At 44.9% G+C, this 27446-nt stretch overlaps 1 pseudogene; it reads right to left on the reverse strand.

Annotated features, from left to right (window-relative positions):
* Window positions 1-22519: 22519 nt before the first annotated feature.
* Window positions 22520-22637, reverse strand: LOC126163784 (5S ribosomal RNA; annotated as a pseudogene).
* Between the last annotated feature and the right edge of the window lie 4809 nt (window positions 22638-27446).

Consider the following 27446-nt stretch of genomic DNA (forward strand, 5'->3'; position numbering starts at 1 on the left):
CCTCCAATTCCCCTCCCCAATCTTATTGCTGCCAGCGCTGCCTCATGTACAATGATCACCTGACCCCCAACTGCAAAAACCCCCAACCTGTCCCCATTGCAATGCCTTCCATTTTCGTAACAACTGCCCCAACCTCGTCACCCCTCCTAATAAAAGAGTTTCAGCTCTGATTCTATTAAAAACCTACATAACACTGACCATTAAATCATTTTCTTGAACCAAAAACACTTGAGTACTCCTATATGTTTTCCTTGCCCTAAGGGCTAGCAGAGAGACGGGCGTCCACTCCCTCCTCCCCTCTCCCCCCTCCCGCACTCCTCACCTTTTGGTCCTCTGGTACAGGCGCCCTTGCTGAGCAACCGAGGATATATTTAACTAACATCCCAATTACTCCCACAAGTGTAAAGCTAAACCCCCTGCTGCCACCTGTGAGCTTACTGTCCACCCCAACAATTACCTCTGTCCACCCACATGGCTGAAGACAACAGATCTCCCTCGCTGCCCACTCCATCTTTCACCTGAACACCTTTGTCACTTCTCCACAACCAAGCCCACTTCACTTTCACCCACCTTGACACCCTAATTTAAGCCCGTTCCCTCCTCTCTCTTCATCCCCTTCTCTGCCCATCATGGCATAGCATGAGTGTCACATCCTATTCCAGAACGTCTGCTCCTTCTGCACCAACAAATACCTACCCATGAACACCCTGTTCCACCACCAGGTCGACACATTCCTCATGAACAGAACCTTTCTCCAGCCCCACCATACTATCCACATCTCTCTCTGTATCCTCCACTGCACAGATGCTCCTGGTCCTCAAGCACAGGATGGAGTCACCATTGGCCACCTTAAGCATATCCCCATCCGGCCACAGCCCCTTCTCAATGACCCCACTGTACACCTTATCCTCAGCGTCTTCTTCCCCTCCCTCATCATTACCTGCGCCACCATCTATATCTGCTCCACTGCTCCTCTTTCCTATGACTTCATCTCCCACATTGACTGCTCCTTCTGCACGTATGTGATTACTGCCGACATCAACATCCATAGACGCTCCCCAGCAGCCCTTAGGCAGTGGCATCAGTTCCTCCCCATGATCCAAGGTGACCTTGTTCCCCTTCCCCAGCTCACCTGTCCTGAAAGCGACGCCACCCCCAATGTCATAATTGCCTCCACCAACCTCCTTCGGTGTATCGCCGTCAACATCCTTGACCCCACAGGTAGTGAACACCTCCTCATCCTTCTCACCATAACCTCAACTCATAATCGCCCTCTGGCTCCCCACCCTGTACCCCCTCTCAAGGTAGTCTATGACTGCCGTCGCACCAACTGGGATGCCTGCTGGGAATCCATCACCACTCAAGTTGAAAGCCACCCTCTTACCTATCACCATCCAGACGATGTCAGCCACGCCTTGTCCTTCTTTCAGAAGGCAATTAACGATGCCATGGAGGCCCATGTTCCTACTAAAACCATCCACCCCCACCATCCCACTCTCCCTCAGCGGGCTTTCCTCCTCTGTCGCGAATCTCGCCGCTGCTATCGCTTCTTCCTGCACACTCATGACAGGGATACACTCCAACACCACTGGCAAATACAGCGACACATACAGAACCTCATTACAGCAAATAAACACTGGGACTGGCACCAGGCCTATGCATGACTCAACGCCACCCTGCCTATAAACTCCTCAAAGTACAGCTCAGCCTTCCATCGCCATTTTGGTTCCCATTCTGCATGACATTACCCCCTTCTCCATAACGACCACCCCCTTCCCAACAACCTCAGTAAGGCCAACCGCTTCGCTCCCCCCCCCCCTCCCGAGTTATTCTCCTTTCCTGATGATCCCCACTTTGATTATTCCATTTTCCCCTCCATCATAGAATGCACTGATACCTCAGTCACTCCACTTGCTCCCAGTCTCCAGTACTTGGGGCAGTCGCCCCCCTCCAACATAAACACTCCCAATGCAACACATGACATTAAACTTATCTTCCAGTTAAAGCACAATACGGCCACTGGCCACGACTGCCACCTCAGAGAATGCCCCTTCTCCTTCCTGTTTTTGTCAATTTATATGTCATCCTCTCTACTGTCTTCTACCCTGACCTCTGGAAGACTTCCTGCATCCTCTTATTCCTCAAACCCAACAAACCCCCTTGCGTTGCCCCTTCCTATCATCCCATCTGCCTCACCTGCACCGTCAGTAAGGTCTTCGAATCCATCCTCTCCCATCGTACCCATCACCATCTTCATCAACACCACCTCCTCCCCCTTCCCCAGTGTGGTTTCCGACCCTCCTTCTCTGGTGAAGACCAACTACTTAGCCTCATCCCCTTTCTCTCCCTTCAACTTAGCTCCTGTAGCTACACCATTTTTGTGTCCCTTGACCTCCAAAATGCCTACGACCGCATATGGCATCACGGTCTGCTATTCAAAATCGAACCCTATAACCTGCCTATAAATTTCGTCCATCTGGTCACTTCCTTACTCCCACGCCATCCTTCCTATGTAACCCTCCATGACACCACACCTGTATCTTTTATCCCACTGCTGCCCGACCTATTCACCACCTCCAATAAGCTGATGACACCGCCTTCCTGGCTCTCTATCCTACCCTTGAACGGTCCCAGTGTCCCCTCCAAACCCACCTTGACCAGTTCACCACATGGTGTAAGCAGTGGTTCCTTCATATCAACCCCTCCAAAACCCAGGCAATAATCATTGGCCACATCACCCACTTCTTCTGTCTCCATGATTTCTACCTAACCATTTATGGTCATCCCATCCAGCTCACCCCCACCCTGAGATACCTTGGCTCGACTGTCAACTCACCTGGACCCCACATCTCCTGACCATCCAGCAGAAAGCCCATTCCCACATCCACCTCCTGCAACTCCTGTTTGGCTGACCATGGAGATTGCATACTTCCACCATCCTCCACACCTACAAATTCTTCATCTGTTCTATCTTACACCAGCATTGTCTGGATCTCCGCCCCCCCGTCACTTTTATAAGGCTCTCCATGTCCTAGAACGCCATGTGCTCTGCCTTGCTTTCCGTATCTGCCTTCCTCCCCCCACATGGCTCCTATATGACCTCACCCCTTCCCCTCCTCCTCCTTTTCCTCCAACATTTCTGCATCCTTTACACTGTCCGCAGGCTTGATCTGTGCCAGCCCCTGGTTTCCTCCTTCATCTCCAGCCCCTGCCCATTGCCACGCCTCTATCGCTGTATCCCTCCCACTGTCCATCTCCACACCCTCCATTTCCTTTATCAGGCAATTTCCAGCACCTTCCCCTCCCAGAAGTTGAATTTCGCCATGATATCTACCCTTCTTACCAACTGTAGCCTGGCCTTGCCCCCCCCCCTCCCCAGGGTTCCCCTCTTCCTCTCCCCTTCTTCTCCCAGATCGGATTTTTCTCCTTCCTCCCCTGAGTCCCTGCACCCCCTCCTCGACTGTTATCCTCTCCTGTCTCTTCCCTCCCCAGCCCGCCTTCGGTGGTCCCCCCACCTCATCCCCCTTTCTCTCCTCTCCTTCTCGCCTCCTTTTCCCTTCTCCCTTGTCCCCCACACCTGCTAGATCCTACCCGGTTTTTATTCATTCTCAAGTGTGCTGCATTAGTGTTGTGTTCAGTGCCATAATCCAGTGTCATCAAGTGATGTTGTTTATGTTGTGTGCTGGATCTGTATATAGTCCATGATTGTTCCGTGCTACACCGTCCATCATGTGGCTGTTTTAATCGTTCTGCAACTTCTTATTCTCCAGCCATATTTTGCCTGGTGCCTTTTAATCCTTACAGTTTGTGTCTTTTGGTATAAAATACTTTTTTAGATTTTTACCTCCAGTCGCCGCTTATTGTATGCTTTCTTTTCTTATGTTCCGCTTTTTTTTCTAGGTTCTGCCATGTTTTCTTCTTCATATGGTTTCACATGTCTTCCTGTCTACTTGTAATGTCTCTTGACTGAAGAAAATCGCCTATCCTGCTGCCAGCCCACCCCTCGAGAGGACTGCAAATACAATAAAGGGGGAAAAATCATGACGAGCCACCCACCCCAAATTCTATAAGTCACTCCACATTCTCGAGCGCCATGCGCTCCGCCTCGCCTACCGTACATGCCTCCCGTCCCCAAAGTGGATCCTCTATGACCTGATTCTTTCCCCCAATCTGCTGCTTTTCCTCGAACACAACCGAGTCCTCTACACCTCCCGGAGACTTGATCCCCCCCCAATCACTGGTTGCTCCTCTCCTCTCTTCTCCAACCCCTTCCCGCTGCTGCACCTTCATCATTGTGTCCCACCTACCCTCCACCTCTACAACCTTCATCTCCTTTCCCAAGGTGGCTTCCATCAACTCCTCCTCTCTGAAGATGCTCTATCTCCTTCCATTTATCCCTCCTATCAACTCTGATCCTACCTCTGACCATTTCCTGGGCTCTCCCTCTGCCCCTTTGATCATGTTCTTCTTCACCTATCCTCTCTTTGACTCCCCTCTCTCCTCTGACTCCTTTCGCATTCCCCTCCTCTGCCTACCCCACCCCCTCTCGTGTCCACCCTGCCCCCCTTTATGAGTCCTCTCCCTCCATCGGCCTTCCCCCCCATTTACTTTCTCCTCTCCTCCCCCATTTCTTCCCCTCATCTGTCCAGGTCCCCCCTCCCCCACCATCTGCCTTAGGCTGTGGTTTGTCATCTTCGTGTCTACTCTGTGGTACAGTTGTTTGCTATTCAAGTACAATGGTTTTTTATGATTGTAACACTTGAAAAAGATCTAAGGCTGAAATCTAGATGTACAGCCAAATGGCGGTTATATCTTTCAAAAAGTTTGAAGTTTGTCAATAAATCCTCTACTGGATCGTATTGGAACTGAATGATTTCCAGTCATTTTCTAAGTGGAGTGCTAACAAATGCTTATCTGCTCTTTTTAGCAAAAAGAGTCTCCTAGTTTTCTTTGTGGACTTATTAACTTTAGTAACCATCGTCGCTATGACGATATGACCACTAATGCCTGTCTCTATACTGTCTTCGACGATAAGGCCAGCTACAAGGTCAAACAGAGTTCCATTGTGTGTGGGCTGTCGAATAGAATTATTAACAGTATCTGATTGCTGTTTGCACCTCCACGGCCTCATCACATCATTTTCAACACAATAGCATTGTGAATACTCCTTGTGCTGATCTAATTGCTGTGATCACTGTATTTTGTTATCAGGATGACGTTACAACAGATCCCCCCGCCTGTAGGTTCCACGTATTGCGAGTACATAAAAATAGAGGCGACCCATTCAATCAGCGGCACAGCGACCTGGTGCGCCAGAAGCTAAGCCCACGGAAATCGAATATCGCTGTTGGGAGAAGAGGATGAGATTTCTTCTCTAATCCCCTAATGCCTCTCACGAACTCCGTTCCCAGTCTGGCTCTCCCCGAAAGTAGCTGAGTGCGACCCGCATTAACGAAATTGACTGAAAGCGAGCGCCAGCAGCAGTATCCCTACTCCAAATATGCCTTGCTGTGACGGATGACATTTTAGATGTCACGCAAGGTCGCAAGAGACAAAGATCAAACAGTCCTCGTCCGATAGCCTCCCCTGCTATTTTCCCAGTCTCTCATTTTTCCTCTTTACGAGGCATTCTAGAAGAACGCTAGCTGGTTACTGTCGAGCATTAAAGAAATAAACTGTTACATATTGCAGCTTTTGCAGCTTATCATTATGAGGAAACAGTATGTGTCTTTTCAAAATTGTAATTGGACGTTTATGCATCCCTACCGAAATCACGGATTGTCCATGGAAATCTGAAAATAACTGCAGAATACGATTGCCTTTCCTTCCCCCCCCCCCTCCCCCGGCCACTTTGCTGAAGTTAAAATTCTTCCGTACTAGCGTCATCAAAATAATCATTTAAAATTTCCCTAGGTTTCTAAGTACAATGATGATAACAGGAGCCTTAAAGTCTATTTTGAGAGTTAAATTTAAGTAAGAATTACGACCTTACATCAAGCTTCAATGAAAGTAGACACATTACATGCAACTTGTCGGCAAACTTCTCTAAATAGTTCTTAAAGAGATTGAAGCAATTATTCATTTCAAATAAAAGTAATAGCATAGAACAATGATTAAAAGTCAACCATAAAGGTCAGCTTTACTCACAGAAATGAAATTAAAACAGTTTTTCGCTTGTTAAAAGTTAGTTATTCATGCGGTAAAACTTCAGAAGCAAGCAAGAAGTTTCAGTTTATCATTACTTTACTACTACCTCTATTCGTTACTAAATTTGCGGTACCAAATATACCACTGAAGATATCGACAAAAGTATGTCGTTGTACGAGACATGGTTTAGGAGAAAATAGTAATTCGTTAGTAAAGTAATCAGACGTTCCATGCTGTTTCATACGTGGGAGCTCCATTCTTTAAAGAATCGTGGCGTTAGGGGAGGGCGGGAAGGGAAGCTGGTTCGTGAGCACTGGTTTCTTCCAAATACAACTACATCTACAGCTATCATCTCCATCTAGCCACTGTACGGTGCGTGGCAGAGGGGTACCCTGCACCACCACTAGTCATCCCCTTTCCTGTTTTCCTTGCAAACAGAGCGAGTGAAAAACACCTGTTCCTATGCTTCCGTAGGAGCCCTAATTTTTGCTATCTTATCTTCTTGGTCCTTACGCGTCAGCGGCAGTAGAACCGTCCTGCAGTCAGCTTGAAATGACTATTCTCTAAATTTTCTTAATGTTTCGCGAAAAGAGCGTCGTCTTCTTTCCAGGTGTTCCCATTTAAATTCCGGAAGCATCGCCGTGTTGTTATGAACCTATCGGTAACGGATCTAGCCACCTCTGAATTGCTTTGATGTCTTCCGTAGATCAGATCGGGTGCAGATCCCAAATACTCGAGCAGTACTCAAGAATGGGCCGTACTAGTGTACCACATGAGGTTTCCTTTACGGATGAACCACACTTTGCCAAAATTCTCCGAATAAACTGAAGTCCATCATTAGGCTTCCTTGCCACAATCCTCACACGCAAGTTCCATTTCATGTCGCATTTCAGCGTTACATCCAGGCATTTAAACGACGTCACTGTGTCCAGCAATTTTTCGGCAAACATCCCTAGATAGTTTTTTGAGAGTTTAAAGTAATTGTTCATCTCAAAGCAAAGTAATAGCACAGAACAGTGATTAAAATTCAACCATAAAGGTCAGATTTACTCTTCGAAACTGGAAGTGTGGCATAAAGGCTTCCTCTGTATTGACTAAGGCCGTCACCAGCAGTTCCACGCGTCACCCGGATTTGTGTGAACAGCACACAAAAATTACTAAACGTGTTCAGACTTGAGCTGTTAGGTTAAAGTAAGATCAGTCAGTAATCTTAACTACAGCCATCGTCATAAACTAGAAGTGACACAGTCTCGAAAAATCAGTCAGAAATGAGCTCGCGGTGACATTTTATTCCAAGCAAAAGACGTACTTCAAATTCGCGCTCTGCACAATACTTCGAGACAGAGCTACTTGCAACTGTGGGCTCACCTCACGTTACACGGAGCTGCACTAAGGACGTCTGTGGAATAGTCTGGTCGATAGTAGTTTTCTGTGTGAGCTGTGAGGACTCTGTTGAGTCGGAGGCCAGAGTGTCAATGAGAGGCACCTGGTCAATTTAAAGACCTGAAAGTGGATTAACACAGTTGATAGGCGCTGGACGAAATAATATCGCAGGCGATTTAAGCAGAACGTATTTTTTGGGGATTATTACAAGTAACCGGAAGAACTGTCTCTGGTAAGGACAAGTATGCAAGGTACAATTGTGATTTCAACCGTGTGTGGATAAAAGCTAGAAATCATGGTGAGTAATGTTTCATAATATATTCCGGAAGTATCGTGAAATTTGATCTCATTTGTTCTTATTCATTACTTGCCTAATTAGTAATGGCAGACGCTAAATACTTGCATCAATGACTTTAACCGCGTTCGTAATGGTTACAGCATGTGGACACTGTTAGAAGCCAATACGAAAAACAGATGTAAATTCTATAGTAACTAAACATTGCGATTGATAAAAATTAATTAAACTGTGCTGACAGTTTGCCAGTAGAGAGCTTACAGCTAACGAGATGGATAAATGGAAACAAATATCTTGTGGCACCACGACCTGGTGGCAGTCTTTCAGTCTGAAGCCACTTCGGCGACTTGCGTGTCCTTAATACCAATGACAACCGCCTTTTTCCGGGAGGTCACCCAACCAAGTACTAGCCGGGTCCAAAGTTGCTTAACTTCGGTGATCGGGCAGGCACCGGAGTTATCAACAGAGCAAGGCCGTTGGCCGTTGAGGTGGCTACACTACCTACAATCGGCAAACTTACCTTCAATCAGCATCTCCTTGTCAATATGATGTTACTTCGCCTCTGCAGTGCTCTAAGTCACGTCTATTTCTCTGATTAGGATCTTGTCCAGCAGCCTGCTAGATACAGTTATTAGTGTCAGTTATTCTCATGGGGTAGATGATAGCGCACGAGACTGCTCACCCTTTGGCTCTGGTTTATATCCTTATTACAGGCCCATGTCAAATTTTTGTATCGTTCCATTGTACAATTTGAGAAAACCAAATGAAGAACACGTTTGGCGACACTATCTCTGACAGGCTGCTTGAATTTGAACGTTCAACGACCTGACTAGCTAACTCCAATGCTAACTAAATCGGAAACGGCGCAAAGTATCGATTTTTTCCTGAACAATTGTTTCTCAGCACGACCTACTCTACAACACCCTTGCAAGCTTTTCACACTGTTTCTGACCATCCTGTATGGATGGTTTCGTCTAGTGTAGCTGTATGGAAGCCTATCATTATCACTAAATTTCAGCACCTGATATTTTTCTTGTGTTCATTTCGATCACAAGACGCCTTGAGAAACATAATCAAACAATCACTGTACTTGGAATTTTGAATTTATAAATTCCAAGTTTTGCATAGCTTCATGTGATCTGTTCTATAGTTGGTTAAAAAAATATATTTATGCCTGAAATGATTCTACAACTTTACTAGGATTTATGTTCAATAAGTCTCTGAATGCATTGATCCTTTTGCGAAAGAAAACGAGCGCCTTCGAACGGTTTCTCGCAGAATGGCTGATGCACTGTCGTAGCGGCATCGCTAAGGAGCAATTTCACCGTTCTAAATGCCAACAGCTCAAGGTTCCCTTATAAAATGTAAGCCTAATCCACTCACCTGAAATGAGTAAAAAAAGTATTTCATTGAATAAACGGAAGTACTGCTTTCTTATTTTCCACTACTTCGTACATACTTCGCGCCGTCTGTCAACGTGATCCCGTCATAAAAACATTAAGACTTCACCCATAAAAGAGAAAGCATGTTATTGCGGCGTACCAGTTTCTGCTTAAAATAAATGAGAGACGTAAACAGAACAATACATAAGGATGTGTTAACAGTAAGTTGGCTCTCAGCTCCCCTACGCCCGAGTCAGTAGAGTACCGAAAGCTTTGGCCATCAGTCTTTTCTTTCTTCTTTTTTTTTCCTGCAGCCAACTAGCTGACAGTACTGCGTGACATACCCACCGTTGCCTACTGTGTTACTTTTTTTCCACTTCACCTTATTTCGAACTGTTTCCTTTCCTTGTGATAAGTGTACGTAACTATTGCAGTTAGGATCTTTATTGAACAAGTTGTGGGGACATTCGTCCCAGTGCTACCGAACATCTTTGTCACGAGTGGTGTGGAAGCCCTTTGGGAAAGTGCAAAGCGACTTCAGTGCGAGCTAGACAATGCGATTGACTAAACGCTTTGTACTAGTGCTCTATTTAATAAATAATATTGTCGTGATACAGTTGCATCGTCTCTGTCGGTGGCTTACTACCGCTATAATATCCCACTTCCTACAATGTCAGTACATAAACCAGTTTCAGTTCAAGCGACTTTCATCTCTGTGTGCGACCTCTGTTTCTACGAAAACGTGAAGCACAAGTTAAAGTACCTGTGCTGAGGCTTGGCTTGCTCTCCGCTCCCCCTCTCCCTTCTCCCTGTGGCGATCTGCATGGGGACTGGGTTCACTTCCTCCACTCATCACAACCCCTCTGGAAGTCGGCAACTTAAAGTTAACACACTATACAAATACTTTTCTTGCCTTGGGAGCTCGGTAGTAAAGTGCCAGATTACAGTTCCAACAGTCTTATATTTTCACGGGTCACTTACACTTCTTTCAGCTCTGGCAATGTTTGCTAATGTGGAAAATGCCGACTTCGTCGTGGTTCAGCGTCCCTGTTAAGCTGTAGTTCCCCTTGTAATTGGTGGATGAGTCACTCCAAAGGTCTGAAGGATGCAACACCATCTCACCTCATACAGGACCGTGCCTAGTAAAGCACTGTGATGTTCAAAACAACCTTTGGGGTGGGCATAGCTTTACGTTTTAGTACTTATCTCCTAGTGTGAACACGTGATGACATTATGACACAATGACTATATGGATTGAAGTTACGACTTTTTCTTGTACTTTGATTATACAGGGTTGACAAGAATTAACTCCCTACCAAAAACTGTATATAACTTTAACACGTAACCAACTTTCACGAATTTTTTTTCCAGATAATTCAACAGTACGTTTCCAATAACTTAGCGAATTCCCTCCTCCAGTTTACGAAGAGTTCTGCGCAATAAACTTCCTCTTTCGTCCACTCCCAGAGGAATAAATCGCAGGGCGTTAGGTCAGGACTCCTCGAAGGCCGTTCACCGTTCAAGGGAGTCAGCGTCCTGGAAAATGGGTGTCGAGCCACGGGCAGACGGGATACGTGTGGGTAGGAGGGGCATCATCTTGCATAAACATTAGGTCACTGTAATTGTCCCAAGTGCATACAATACGTGAACATAATTTTCTAGCATCTCAAAGCACCATTCTGCATTCATTGTGTCCCGAATGATTTCTGTACCCACAACTTTCTATGATGTCAAGCAGCACCACACAGTAACGTTTCGGCGAAATTGACCTTCTTCAACAACCAAACGCAGATCCTCTGTTGCCCAATTAACAAAAATTGTTTCGGTTAACAAATCCCTCAACAGAAAACACGATTTCATCAGACCATAGGTTTTTTTTTTGTGTGTGTGTCTTCTGACTGCTTTGATGAGGTCCGCTATGAATTCCTCTCCTGTGCCAACCTCTTCATCTCAGAGTAGCACTTGTAAACTACGTCCTCAATTATTTGCTGGATCTGTTCCAATCTCCCTCTTCCTTTACACTTTTTACCCTCTTCAGCTCCCTCAAGCACCATGGACGTTATTCCCTGAACTTGATACATGTCCTATCATCCTGTCCTTTTTCTCCTTAGTGTTTTCTATATATTCATTTCCCCACCGATTTAATGAAGAACCTCCTCTTCCTTGCCTTGTCAGTCCACCTAATTTTCAACATACGCCTGTGGCACCACATCTCAAATGCTTCAGATCTCTTCTTTACAGGTTTTCACACAGCCCACGATTCACAGCCGTACAATGCTGTGCTCCAAACATACGTTCTCAGAAATTTCGTCCTCGAATTAAAGCCTATGTTCGAGACCAGCAGACTTTTCTTGACCAGAAATGCACTTTTTACCAGTGCTAGTCTACTTTTTATGTCTTGCTTGCTTGTTCCGTCCATCATCAGTTATTTTGCTGCCTAGTAAGCGGAATTCCTCAACTGTATCTATTTCGTGATCACCAATCATGTTGCTAAGTTTCTCGCTGTTCTCATTTCTGCTACAGCTCATTACATTCTTCTTTCTTCGGTTTACTCCCAACCCATATCCTGTACTGTCCGTTCCGTTCAACTGCTCCTATATTTCTTCTCACTTTCACCAAAGAGGGAAATGTTATCAGCGAATCTTATCACTGATATCCTTTCACCTTTCACCTTTCACTGCCTATTCGAAGTCTAGATTGAAGAGTAGGGGTGAAATGTTACATCCCCGTCTTACGCTCTTTTTAATCCAAGCACATCGTTCCCGGTCTTCCATTCTTATTCTTCACTCTCGGTTCTTGTACATATTGTACATTACCCGTCTTCCCCTGTAGCTTACACCCATTTTTCATAGAATTTAAACATCTTGCATCATTTGACATTGTCGGGCACTTTCTCCAGGTCGACAAACACTATGAACGTGTCTTTATTTTTCTTTAGTCTTGCTTCCATTATCAACCGCAACATCATAACTGTCTCTCTGGTGCTGTTACCATTCCTAAAGCCAAACTGATCACCATCTAACAGATTCTCAACTTTCCTTTCATTCTTCTGTATATCATTCTTGTCAGAAACTAGGATGAGCTGTTAAACTGATTGTGTGACAGTTCTTGCATTTGTCGGCTGTTGCAATCTTAGGTATTGCGTGTATGATGTTTTTCCGAAACACAGATGGTATATCTCCAGACCCATACATTCTACACATCAATGTGAATAGTTTCTTGGTCGCAACTGCCCCCAATGATTTTAGAAATTCTGGTGGAATGTTATCTATCCCTTGTGTATTATTCGATCTTAGGTTTTGTAATAAATTTCAGCTAGTAATACCAAATACTCTGTTAGTTAATCAGCAGAGCAGACGGTATACTTGGAAAAGACCTGGTGATATGGGAAGATTTGAATTAGATTACATCATGGCCAGACAGAAACTCCGAAATCAGATACTAGATCGTAGGGCGTACCCAGGAACAGATATAGACTCAGATCACAATGGAGTAGTGATGAAGGGTTAGCTGAAGAAGAGGAGATTAGTCAGGAAGAATCAATACGCAAAGAAGTGGGATACAGAAGTACTAAGGAATGACAAGATACGCTAGAAGTTCTCCGAGGCTATATGTGTAGCAAAAAGGAATAGCTCAATAGACAGTACAGTTGAAGAGGAATGGACATCTCTAAAAAGGGCAATCACAGAAGTTGGAAAGAAAAACATAGGTACAAAGAAGGTAACTGGGAAGAAGGAAGAAATCATGAATAACAAAATAAATACTTCAGTTAATCAATGAAAGAAGGAAGTAAAAAATGTTCAAGAAAATTCAGGAAAGCAGAAATACAAGTCGCTGAGGAAAGAAATAAATAGGAAGTGCAAGGCAGTCAAGACGAAATGGCTGCATGAAAAATGAGAAGAAATCGAAAAAGAAATGATTGTCGGAAGAACTGACTCAGCACATAGGACAGTCAAAACAACCTTCCGTAAAATTAAAAGCAAGGGGTTAAAATAAAGAGTGCAACTAAAATTCCACTGTTGAATGCAGAGGAGAGAGCGGGTAGGTGGAAGGAATACGTTGAAGGCCTGTGTGAGGGGAAAGATTTGTCTGTTGTGATTGAAGAAGGAAGAGGAGTCGATTTAGAAGAGATATGGGATCCAGTATTAGAATCAGAATTTAAAAGAGCTTTGGAGGACCTAAGACCAAATAATGCAGAAGGGGTGGATAACATTCCATCAGAATTTCTAAAATCATTGGGGGAAGTGGCAATAAAACGACTATTCACGCTGGCGTGTAGAATGTATGAGTCTGGCGACATACCTTCTTGACTTCCGGAAAAAATATCATCCACACAGTTTCGAAGACTGCAAGAGCTTTAAGTGCGAGAATTATCGCACAATCAGCTTAACAGTTCATGGATCCAAGTTTCTGACAAGAATAATATACAGAAGAATGGAAAAGAAAATTGAGGATGAGCTAGATGACAATCAGTTTGGCTTTAGGAAAAGTAAAGGCACGAGAGAGGCAGTTCTGACGTTGCGGTTGATAATAGAAGCAAGGCTAAAGAAAAATCAAGACACGTTCACAGGTTTTTTCGACCTGGAAAAACTGCTCGACAATGTCAAATGATGCAAGATGTTCGGATTTCTGAGAAAAATAGGGGTAATCTACAGGGAGAGACGGGTGATATACAATATGTACAAGAGCCAAGAGGGAATAATAAGAGTGGGCGACCAAGAACGAAGTACCCGGATTAAAAAGAGTGTAAAACAGGGATGTAGATTTTCGCCCTTACTATTCAATCTGTACACTGAAGAAACAATGAGGGAAATAAAAGAAAGATCCAGAAGTGGAATTAAAATTCGAGGTGAAAGGATATCAACGATACTATTCGCTGATGACTTTGCTGTTCTGAGTAAAAGTGAACAAGAATTACGTTATCTCCTGAATGGAATGAACAGTCTAAAGAGTGCAGAATATGAACTGAGAGTAAACCGAAGAAAGACGACATTAATGAGAAGTAACAGAAATGAAAAGTAGATGAAGTTCTGCTACCAAGGTAGCAAAATAACCAATGATGGGCGGAGCAAGGAGGACAACAAAAGCATACTAGTAATGGCAAATAGGGCATTCATGGCCAAGAGCAATCTACTGTCCCATTCATAACGAATCATATTCCCGTTGTACCATTTTCTGCTGCTGTTGATATTACTCTATACACATCTGATCCTAAATCCTTGTCATATTTCCCCTTCACTTCGATGGCCCCCACTATATCTAGAGTGAGCCTTACCATTCCATTTTCGGCTTTTCTAGCTTCCCCCACCACGTTCAAACTTCTGACATTCCACGCCCCGAGTCTTAGAACGTTATTGTTCCGTTAGTTGTTCAGTATTTTTCTGATTGTGACCTCCCCCTCGGCAGACCCCTTTCAGAGGTCCGAAAGGGGCTGGTTGGGATCTTTTGCCAATAAAGAGATCATCATGAAACTTTTTCAGTTACAGGTCACGTGTCCACCGAATACACATTATGTGTCTTCAGTACAGTGGCTTCCACAGGATATTATCGAAAATATCCGAACAGTCTTCATATCAAGCAACCAGCATCTCCTCGTATTCTAGCCGATGCTCACAGTCTTCCAGCGATAATTTCTTGCAGTAGTGTGGTTTCCATGGAGGAAAACTCAACTGTCTTTTCAGAACAGTTCGTATTGTGTGGTGCGTTACACCACTTCCGCAAGATGAGTGTCTTTGTAATTTGTGAGGACTTAGAGTGAACATTTCATGAACCACTTGCACAGTTTCCTCCGTCCTGGGCGTTGAGGGTCCAGTGCTTCTCCCAACATCTGATAGTAAAACTGTTCCCATTAGATTCGAGTGGCAATTACTTATATGCTCTGCATCTACCGTGGCACGAGGTTCTTCCACACTTCGTTACCATCTCTGTACTTGATTGCCACACTTCGTACTGGAATACCGGCTAAGCCCGCTCACGCAAGGTTAGACGTTGCGCCGTGGTCCGGCACTGATATCTGCGAAGACATCGACGAGATATACTGTAGTAAATTCTACCTTTGTAAGGAAGAAATTTTCTGTTTTATGAAAATTATTAGTTAATTATTAAAACATTGTAAACAGTTTTTAGTAGTGAGTTAGTTCTTGCCCACCCTGCATATTTCACAGTCCTCGTTAATGACAAGCGAAATACACTGCTGGCCATTAAAATTGCTACACCAAGAAGAAATGCAGATGATAAACCGGTATTCATTGGACAAATATATTATACTAGAACTGACATGTGATTACATTTTCACGCAATTTGGTGCATAGATCCTGAGAAATCAGTACCCAGAACAACCACCTCTGGCCGTAATAACGGCCTTGATACGAATGGGCATTGAGTCAAACAGAGCTTGGATGTCGTGTACAAGTACAGCTGCCCATGCAGCTTCAACACGATACCACAGTTCGTCAAGAGTAGTGACGCGTATTGTGACGAGCCAGTTGCTCGGCCACCATTGACCAGACGTTTTCAATTGGTGAGAGATCTGGACAATGTGCTGGCCAGGGCAGCAGTCGAACATTTTCTGTATCCAGAAAGGCCCATACAGGAAATGCAACATGAGGTCGTGCATTATCCTGCTGAAATGTAGGGTTTCGCAGGGATCGAATGAAGGGTAGAGCCACGGGTCATAACACATCTGAAATGTAACGTCCATTGTTCAAAGTGCCGTCAATACGCACAAGAGGTGACCGAGACGTTTAACCAATGCCATCCCGTACCATCACGCTGGGTCATACGCCAGTATGTCGATGACGAATACGCGCTTCCAATGTGCGTTTACCGCGATGTCGCTAAACACGGATGCGACCATGATGATGCTGTAAATAGAACCTGGATTCATCCGAGAAAATGACGTTTTGCCATTCGTGCACCCAGGTTCGTCGTTCAGCACACCATCGCTGGCACTCCTGTCTGTGATTCAGCGTCAAGGGTAACCGCAGCCATGGTCTCCGAGCTGGTAGTCCATGCTGCTGCAAACGTCGTCGAACTGTTTGTGCAGATGGTTGTTGTCTTGCAAACGTCCCTATCTGTTGACTCGGGGATCGAGACGTGGCTGCACGATCCATTACAGCCATGCGGATGAGACGCCTTTCATCTCGATTGCTAGTGATACGAGGTCGTTGGGATCCAGCACGGCGTTCCGTATTACCCTCCTGAACCCACCGATTCCATATTCTGCTAACAGTCGTTGGATCATGACCAACAAGAGCAGCAATGTCGCGATACGATAAACCGCAATCGCGATAGGCTACAATCCGACCTTTATCAAAGTCGGAAACGTGATGGTACGCATTTCTCCTCCTTACACGAGGCATCACAACAACGTTTCATCAGGCTGTTTGTGTATGAGAAATCGATTGGAAACTTTCCTCATGTCAGCACGTTGTAGGTGTCGCCACCGGCGCCAACCTTGTGTGAATGCTCTGAAAAGCTAATCATTTGCATATCACAGCGTCTTCTTCCTGTCGGTTAAGTTTCGCGTCTGTAGCACGTCATCTTCGTGGTGTAGCAATTTTAATGGCCAGTAGTGTATTTTATGGGTCAACAGTGTGATCAGCAACTGAAAAAAAAGTCTTATTCGCTGCAAGAAGTGAAAAAGAATACGGCTATGAACCTTCGCAAAATTATCCTTATCTTCACAAGAAAACTATAAGAAGATCGTACAAAGTTGATTACCAACAATGTTGTACTTTCTTTAAAGTAATTCTTTATTCTGAGAAAAATGGTAAGGAAAGAAAGTCTGCTAACATTCCACATCTCCTTACGTAATTCACAAATATTGTTCCATTATACTATTATGCCAAGTACTGTACAGTGTGTCTCACTATTATTCGTGCGCACCAAGCTGCGATTTGGCGCTTTGGCTGATGTGAACGACCGTTAAAACATTTCCCGTTTACAGTCAGTGACCGAGACAAGTGGCAGCTTGCAGTGCGCGAACAATATAGTTGAGAATTTGGGTCAGACAGAAAGAAAATCCGGATGGCCGAGGCATTATGTGCATAAATTGTGCCACTCAAACGCCAAACCGACTAAGTTCATTTTTTATATTTTTTTCTACGTAAAAGAGGCGGTTAAGGCAACCGTTCTAGAGAAGTGAGGCATCCGATTTCGAGTCCCAGCCTATTGCACATAAATTAAGAAACTTCGTAGAGCTCACTGTCAGATGTAGTCTAGGAAAATTTTAATTGACTGATAAGGACGTCAAAGGTTTTACACATAGCATGTAATCTGGAGAAATAGCAATTTCTCTGATAGTAATTATTCAATTAACTTGGGTGATTAATTCACACGTCAGTGTTAAATCACGCATTGGACTTTCAGTAAGTAATTAATAGTAATATGTCACTCGAAGGACATCAAAGAAAATTATTACGAAAAGTTTCGAATTCAGTTTACGCGAATTTGGGCCGAATGATCCATAGTTGAACCATTAACGACATTTAACTTGGCTAAGGGTTTATAGAACGTATCTGTAAAAGCGACAGGTTTACTGCTGTCAGTTTAGTCTCTCAGTGACAAATACTGAAATCAAATTCGTGTACGCACACACAATTCTTTAGAGGGCGTGTGGTCTCTGGCTGCGTTTCGTACTTGCTTGGGCATTGATCCTTTACCTGTATTAATGGAGTTTGTACTGTGAAAGATAGTGGAGACAGTTATTTGAAAGCTTCTCATCCGGGACGACTTGTCGGAAGAAATTATCGTTACAAAAGTACATAAAAGAAAAAAATTGCAACTAGAGATTAGCGACTGTTTGAACATCGATTCATTGAGATTTCGTTTGTTTCACAAAAGTTGCCAACTTTTACCCACGAACGGAATTCAGTATCCTACGTCAAAATATTTCTGGTTATACTTCTCGTTAGCGGAAATAGGTTTGCTACTGAAAAACAGGACTTAACAGAAGGAGAATTAATTGCAAAGAGATGAATGCTAGTTCGTTTTGTTCCTGATTACTCTACGATTGTGCACCTGCGGCGTGGCGACACACGGTCACGACATCACCTATATACAGGGTGTTTCAAAAATGACCGGTATATTTGAAACGGCAATAAAAACCAAACGAGCAGCGGTAGAAATACACCGTTAGTTGCAATATGCTTGGGACAACAGTACATTTTCAGGCGGACAAACTTTCGAAATTACAGGAGTTACAATTTTCAACAACAGATGGCGCTGCAAGTGATGTGAAAGATATAGAAGACAACGCAGTCTGTGGGTGCGCCATTCTGTACGTCGTCTTTCCGCTGTAAGCGTGTGCTGTTCACAACGTGCAAGTGTGCTGTAGACAACATGGTTTATTCCTTAGAACAGAGGATTTTTCTGGTGTTGTAATTCCACCGCCTAGAACACAGTGTTGTTGCAACAAGACGAAGTTTTCAACGGAGGTTTAATGTAACCAAAGGACCGAAAAGCGATACAATAAAGGATCTGTTTGAAAAATTTCAACGGACTGGGAACGTGACGGATGAACGTGCTGGAAAGGTAGGGCGACCGCGTACGGCAATCACAGAGGGCAACGCGCAGCTAGTGCAGCAGGTGATCCAACAGCGGCCTCGGGTTTCCGTTCGAAGTGTTGCAGCTGCGGTCCAAATGACGCCAACGTCCACGTATCGTCTCATGCGCCAGAGTTTACACCTCTATCCATACAAAATTCAAACGCGGCAACCCCTCAGCGCCGCTACCATTTCTGCACGAGAGACATTCGCTAACAATATAGTGCACAGGATTGATGACGGCGATATGCATGTGGGCAGCATTCGGTTTACTGACGAAGCTAATTTTTACCTGGACGGCTTCGTCAATAAACAGAACTGTCGCATATGGGGAACCAAAAAGCCCCATGTTGCAGTCCCATCGTCCCTGCATCCTCAAAAAGTACTGGTCTGGGCCGCCATTTCTTCCAAAGGAATCATTGGCCCAATTTTCAGATCCGAAACGATTACTGCATCACGCTATCTGGACATTCTTCGTGAATTTGTGGCGGTACAAACTGCCTTAGACGACACTGCGAACACCTCGTGGTTTATGCAAGATGGTGCCCGGCCACATCGCACGGCTGACGTCTTTAATTTCCTGAATGAATATTTCGATGATCGTGTGATTGCTTTGGGCTATCCGAAACATACAGGAGGCGGCGTGGATTGGCCTCCCTATTCGCCAGACATGAACCCTTGTGACTTCTTTCTGTGGGGACACTTGAAAGACCAGGTGTACCGCCAGAATCCAGAAACAATTGAACAGCTGAAGCAGTACATCTCATCTGCATGTGAAGCCATTCCGCCAGACACGTTGTCAAAGGTTTCGGGTAATTTCATGCAGAGACTACGCCATATTATTGCTACGCATGGTGGATATGTGGAAAATATCGTACTATAGAGTTTCCCAGACCGCAGCGCCATCTGTTGTTGAAAATTGTAACTACTGTAATTTCGAAAGTTTGTCTGCCTGAAAATGTACTGTTGTCCCAAGCATATTGCAACAAACGGTGTATTTCTATCGCTGCTCGTTTAGTTTTTATTGCCGTTTCAAATATACCGGTCATTTTTGAAACACCCTGTAAGAAATAAGACCTTATCCATTAAAGAGTTTCGTCGTAGGATGCCTGTAGTTGACTGCAGCAGCAAGTCGGAACAGTGTACCCAGCCTGCTGACGTGTGGTGTTAGGTAAGTTACAGCGGACAATGTAGCTAATTATCTACTGTACTCAAGTACAATAATCTTTAACATATATGACTGCTGAATTGAAGGGGTAGACAGAAGAGAGTACTACACATCTCACAAAAACACATGGTAAAACTTAAAAACAATAACATAAATACAGCAAGAAAAAAATTTGTATAGCAGACACAGCTTACTAGCAGTATTTATACATTGTGTAACAAAAAGGATGAAGCACCCATAACACATGGTCGGAGGCCAATGTAACTTCATACAAGTACGCACCATCGACCGATATGCAAATGACTGGAATTACATTTCTCTATGATATGTAGAACGGCCACAAGAGTGCATTAACATTGTTCATGTTTGACGTTGTTACAGGGAGTGTAGGGCACATAAGTGGTGTGAAGGCCGTCAGATGTTAAATGGCCACTGCAAAGGACACGAAAATGCCATGCACTCTTATGAGACAGCGGTGTCAGCATCTGACAGAATTTGAAAGGGGCCTCATTGTTTGTCTCCACATAGCAGGTTGGTCGAATCGTGCAATGTCCAGACTTGTGGGGCATTCGTATATGACGGTGACCCGATGGTGGACTGCATCGGAACGTAAAGGCAGGCACATTCTTCGTCAAGAGTCCAGTTGACCACATCCGGCCACCACAAGAGAGCATCGCCGTTAGTTGGTTGGTTGATTTGGGGGAGAGGACCGAACAGCGAGGACATCGGTCCCATCGGATTACGGAAGGATGGGATAGGAAATCGGTGCCCTTTTCAAAGGAACCATCCCGGCATTTGCCTGAAGAGGACCGCCGTATTTTGCATCTCGCACATCATAGCCTCGTCACATCTGCTGACTCCCGAGAACAAGTAATGGATCCCTGCACCATTCTCTCTCATCCTGCACCGTTGGTCGGAGACTAGAAACTTCCGGACCAGGTACTTACAGTCGCAAGCGTAGGCTGTCCTTAACATTACAACATTAATGCTTATAGTTAAATTTTCCTCGGGATATTGAAGTCTCATCTTTACCTACGATAATCTTTATCTACGATAACGATGGAAGCCAAAGAAATGAATTAAAATTTGTGCGGGTCGCGAACCCGGGTCTTCTCGCTAATAAGTGCTGACTATCACACCACCACAGCACTATGGTCAACACTGCTGCACGAACTACTCAGTTCTAATGCCCTCCCCAAAATAAACTTCGATTCATATCCTCACCTTATTTTCCTCCTAAATTGTCGCTACTGCCAGGGTTCTCCGGCACTGGAATATCACCCCAGAGTTGTACGTAATGGGGAAGTCCTGTACGACAGGTGATTTAGTAAGCGAGAAGAGCCGGGTTCGAGTCCCGGCCGTTGCACAAATTTTAATTCATTTCTGCAGCTTCCATCATTATATAGTACAATTGGATGCATTTGGAGTTCTGCCGTGACTGGGAAGGCTGAACTGCTGATGAATCCCGTCACACTGTGTTCAGCGAAGAATCGCGGTTCTGCAGTATCCCAGATGACCGTCGTCGGCGAGTGTGGAGCCTGTCTGGAGAGGAGAACCATTCTTCCAGTGTTTTTGAGAGACACACCGGTGTTATTCCTCGTGTCATGATGTGGGGACCATGGTGTATGACTTTTTTTCGAGGGTGGTAATGAGTGACGGATCTCTAATGGTACGAAACTACATCACAGGCATCTTGTGTCCTTACGTATTACCTTTCATGCGACAGTATCGTGGTGAAATTTTCAACATGACAAGCTAATCCACACATATCACTTGTTTCTGAACTGCCTGCGTTATACTGAGGTACTTCCGTGATCAGTAGGATTGCCAGATCCGTCAGCGATAGAACAAGTGTGAGACCAGATCGGCTGTCAATGCCGCTCCCAGTATATAAAGGACCAGTTACAACAGTTGTGGGACAGCTTACCTCTGGAAAGGATACAGTGTCTTTATGACACCCTTTCCGACCGAATCGTTGCATTTGATCCAACCCAGGATCGGCTCATACTGCCAAGTTCTCTGTGAATATGACTCGATTTTGTAATAACTGAAATAACATCATACTCCCTCTCAACATGAGGAGATTAATTTCGTTTCCTCGTCTGGGTGCGTCAGTTTTTATCTTACGGAATGTAAAAAACACAAGAGGCAACGCGATCAGAATAAATCTTACTAAACTGAGGATCAGCGCTTTCTTCCGCTCACTTTCTATGTCAAGGAGTGTACAAAATACAAGAGCTAACGTGATCATAATAATTCTTACTATGTGGTATTGGCAACAGACTTCGAAGAGGACTTCAGCGACACTACAGCGCCGCAAACAACTGTCCCGCCATTAGGAAGAGTTCCCAAATGTCTGCCCCACCGAAACGAACGTAAGAAGACACTCACTCCGTCCGAGCGGGCCTTGGAAGGCCCAACGGTACCTACCGGCCGACGTGTCATCCTCAGCCTACAGGCGTCACTGGATGCGGATATGGAGGGGCATGTGGTCAGCACACCGCTCTCCCGGTCGTATGTCAGTTTACGAGACCAGAGCCGCTACTTCTCAATCAAGTAGCTCCTCAGTTTGCCTCACAAGGGCTGAGTGCACCCCGCTTGCCAACAGCGCTCGGCAGACCGGATGATCACCCATACAAGTACTAGCCCAGCCCGACAGCGCTTAACTTCGGTGAGCTGATGGGAACCGGTGTTATCAGTGCGGCAAGACCGTTGGCGCAAGAAGACACTGCATAAAGGAAAAATCCTTTCACTGTTTTTCCATTACTGTACAGTTTCGTATTTACCACCTTACCTTTGACTGTGAAAGTTTAGTATCATGTCAGACATCCTACAGTTACACGGCTACAGATAGGAGTCGATGAATTATTACCATTCTGACCCACACACGGTCGTTCTGATGGAAAGCGACTGGGCATCTGTTATTCGAGATTAATACGGTGGGTGTCAACCCTTTGCCCTTATGACGGCTTGAATTCTGCTGGGGACTCTTTCAACGAGGTTTCTAAATATCTGTGGAGGAATGGCAGTCCATTATTGCTGTACAGCCGAAAGCAGAAAAGCTAGCGATTTTGGATGCTGGAGTACGGAGCGAATTCGATGTACTATTTCATTCCAAAGGGTTTCCATTGGATTCAGGTCTATATTCTGGGCAGAAGAGTCCATTTCAGCAGTCTTATGGTCCACTGATCGTTGCCTTCCAGATGCTGGTTTACTACAAGGTGCATTGACTTGTTGATACAGTCATCGTCTCCGAAATGTTTCTCTGCTTACGGAGTAGACAATGCTGTAAAATTTGTTCACATCCTTCCATATTTAGCGTTTTCTTAAGCGCAGAAGGGTGATCACACCCTAACCACGATAAAATCTGCTATACCATAAAACTACCCCGTCTGTACTTCACTGTTGGCACTGCAAATGAGACAGGTGACTTTCTCCACGCATTCGCCAAACATAAATTGTTCTATCGAATGATCATAGGGTGTAGCCTGATTGATCAATCAAAATCACTCGTTCCCAGTTACGCATTGTCCATTAGCGTCGCTCTTTACCTCACCTCAGGTGTCGCTTAGCATTCGCTACAGAACTGTTTCACTTCTGAGGAGCTGCTCGATCATCATACCCCAGATACAGATACACCCTACGCACATTCCTTCTGCTATATGCACTGCACTGCACAGCATTGCACTACTGACAACACTTTGGCATTCACGGAGGTGATCCCTTCGGACGATTTCATGCGATTTTTTACATCCATCCTTAGTAATGCCCGATGGTCCCTGTCCGTCAAAACATGACGTCTACCTGCTCTTGGTATAGCTGTGGTTGTTTCTTCGCATTTGCACCTGACAATCACATCACCAACAGCCGACTTAGGCATTTTTAAGGGGTTGTAATGTCTACGACATCCAGTGGCTAGTCCACGTTCGAAGTCGCTAAGCTCTCCTGACGACCCATTCTAATGTTGCTGCTCATCTACTGACACCGCAGTATTCTCCACCTCCATTTACATTGACTGGTCCGCCTCTCATGACATCTGTTGGTCAATTCCGCAATACTTAGGGTGTCTGGACCCCTTCCATGAAACTGTAATTAAGAATGTGTTCGGAAAAGCAAAACTGTTTCACTCAAGAAAAATATAAAAGCCTATATACTTCTGAAATCTGATTTCGCAGGACAGAGCGGATCAGGTTATAGCTGTCAGAAGGGGCCAAAATCAGTTACTGTCAGTTGCACAAAACATACAAACTTTATTTTCCTAAAACACTTAATCACACATGCCCTTAAAAACATTCAAAAACCATACGGCTAAAGGCCCGAACACTGGTTATTAAAACTACCTGAAGGAATACACACGGCTGAAGGCCTTAGTTACAAAATTTTGCGTAAAACACACTCTGGAGATAGAAGAACTGAGGGCTTAAAGCCTGGACAACAAGAATTTCAGATAGAGAAGAAAATTTTAAAAGGTTTTAAACAAGTGACCTTTCAAATTTTAATTTAAGACAGCTGAAATTCTTATCTTAAAATATTTCACGTAAAGTTCGGATGATGGCCACATACTGAACATACAACAACTCAAGGCTTAAGGCCCGGATAATAATAAGTATTTCCAATGGGCAAACTCCCTTTAAAAAAATTAGTTTAAGCAAGAATCTTCAAAGTTCGAATTTAAGACAGCTGAAGGCCTTATCTTAACATTAAAAGAAACTAAATTAATAGATGGCTGAAGGCCTCGCACAGTACTTGAAACTAAAAGGAAATCACAATCTAAAACTACAGAACAGTGGTGCTCAGAACTGCTCCAAGGGCGGCCTGAGGAGGTAACTCGAACATAAGTTTAGGTGGGACAGGCAGCCAAGCGTAATACTAAATAATCGGATGGCAACCCGACCCAGGGAAGGCTGAAGGACCGACCAACAACCTAATCAATTGCCTTCTGCCGTACCAACAGCACGACAATGGAAAAATCAGCGAAGACAAAGATACCAGTACCACTATGTCTTGAAAATTGGCGTCTAAATACAGTCAAGACACAATAACCACTCAAAAATATGAACAACACCAAAGTCTGTCGAACTAAACAGTGTGCCGGACAGCATCAACATGGTGAGGAAAAACACACTGCCGGAAAACTACGCTAACGAACAGAGCAGGTAACTGGAACATTAATGGCCACAAGGCAGAAGATACCACTGATGCACTTCACTAATAAGTCTCAACCAATTCAATAGTTAAACACCATACAGGAAGACGGCTACAAAATGTCGCTGACTCCAACACACGATATGTTGCTGCTTGCGGGAACAGCCCAGAAAGCAACAACTGGCAATGAACGAAGAGACGTCACAATAGTTGAGGTTTCATAACAGGTCAACTGATCACTCAGCTTTAGTGTCCAGGTACTTTTTTTTTTCTTTATTGAATTTCAATTCCCCCCGAAGGAGGCGGGCTGGCAGCAGCTTAGTATGCCGCTCTTCAGCCTACAGATTTTGTGATAAAGATCAAGAGAATAAATAAAAAAAATAGGCGATAAAATCGGAGACTTAAAGAATAACATGGCGAAAAGAAATCGTGGAACTTAAAACAAACAACAGAGGGATGATGATGCTAATAAAATACATACGAAGCAGACAGGGAAAACAATATACAGACAATTAAAAAACACGGCGACAGTCTGGATTCTGTTCGCAAAAGACATAAAATTCACACCTAGCGACAGCATGGTTTCTGTTCGCAACACGAGAAAGACAAACAACACTGAATAGTCACTGGAACACTGCACTAAAAAGTTGGCAAATGTGACATAGCACAGTCGAGAGCAGGTGTGGGGAAACTGGACAGAAGATGGGAAAACAAAAAAGGGGGGGGAAAGGAGAGTAAAAGCGAAGGGGGGAACCGGGAAAGGAGCTGATGGAGGATGAGGACCCATAAGAGGGGTTGGGGGCAGACGCGACAGGGAGTGGGGTAGGCAGAGGAGGGGAATACAAAAGGACTTGGGGGAGGAGAAGGGAGGTAGGGAGAGGTTTAGTGGGGAGAAAACAGGACGGAAGGGGGCGGAAGAGGGAGCCCAGGGAAAGGACAGAGGAAAGGAGGGGGAGTGAGGTTCAGAGTTGATAGGAAGGATAAATGGAGGGAGAGAGGGCATCGTCCAGGAGGGGGAGTTGACGGAAGCCACCTTGGGAAAGGAGATGGAGGGTGTAGAGATGGAGGGTAGGGGGGACACAACGGTGAAGACGTGGCAGGGGGCGGGGATGGGAGAGTGGAGCAACCAGGGGGTGAGGGGGTTCAAGACGGCGGGAGGTGTAGAGGATGCGGATATGTTCGAGGAATAGGAGCAGATGGGGGAAAGGAATGAGATCATAGAGGATCCGCGTGGGGGACAGGAGGCGGATACAGAAGGCGAGGCGGAGTGCATGACGCTCAAGGATCTGGAGGGACTGATAGAATTTGGGGGGGGGGGGCAGATATCCAGGCAGGACTGGCATAACAGAGGATGGGATGGATTAAGGATTTGTAGGTGTGGAGGATGGTAGAGGGGTGCAGCCCCCATGTCCGGGCAGAGAGGAGTTTGAGGAGTCGGAGGCGGTTGTGGGCTTTCGATTGGATGGAGCGGAGATGAGGTATCCAGGTGAGGTGACGGTCAATGGTGAGGCCAAGGTAGGTGAGGGTGGGGGTGAGGCGGACAGGACGTGCGCAGACAGTAAGGGAGAAATCCAGGAGCCGGAAGGAGCGAGTGGTACGACCTACGATGATTGCCTGGGTCTTGGAAGGATTGAGTTTCAGGAGCCACTGGTTACACCATGCAGCAAAAAGGTCAAGGTGAGTCTGGAGAAGGCGTTGGGACCGTTGGAGGGAGGAGCGAGGGCGAGGAATGCGGTGTCATCAGCATATTGCAAGAGGTGTACTGGAGGGGGGGGGGGGGTTGGGGCATATCCGCCATGTACAGGAGGTAGAGGAGAGGGGAGAGGACAGAGCCCTGGGGCACACCGGCAGAGGGGTAGAAGGTGTGGGAATTGGCATTATGGATGGTAACATAGAAGGGGCCAAAATCAGTTACTGTCAGTTGCACAAAACATACAAACTTTATTTTCCTAAAACACTTAATCACACATGCCCTTAAAAACATTCAAAAACCATACGGCTAAAGGCCCGAACACTGGTTATTAAAACTACCTGAAGGAATACACACGGCTGAAGGCCTTAGTTACAAAATTTTGCGTAAAACACACTCTGGAGATAGAAGAACTGAGGGCTTAAAGCCTGGACAACAAGAATTTCAGATAGAGAAGAAAATTTTAAAAGGTTTTAAACAAGTGACCTTTCAAATTTTAATTTAAGACAGCTGAAATTCTTATCTTAAAATATTTCACGTAAAGTTCGGATGATGGCCACATACTGAACATACAACAACTCAAGGCTTAAGGCCCGGATAATAATAAGTATTTCCAATGGGCAAACTCCCTTTAAAAAAATTAGTTTAAGCAAGAATCTTCAAAGTTCGAATTTAAGACAGCTGAAGGCCT

This window comes from Schistocerca cancellata, chromosome 2 (assembly GCF_023864275.1).
Source record: "Schistocerca cancellata isolate TAMUIC-IGC-003103 chromosome 2, iqSchCanc2.1, whole genome shotgun sequence".
NCBI classification, from domain to species: domain Eukaryota; kingdom Metazoa; phylum Arthropoda; class Insecta; order Orthoptera; family Acrididae; genus Schistocerca; species Schistocerca cancellata.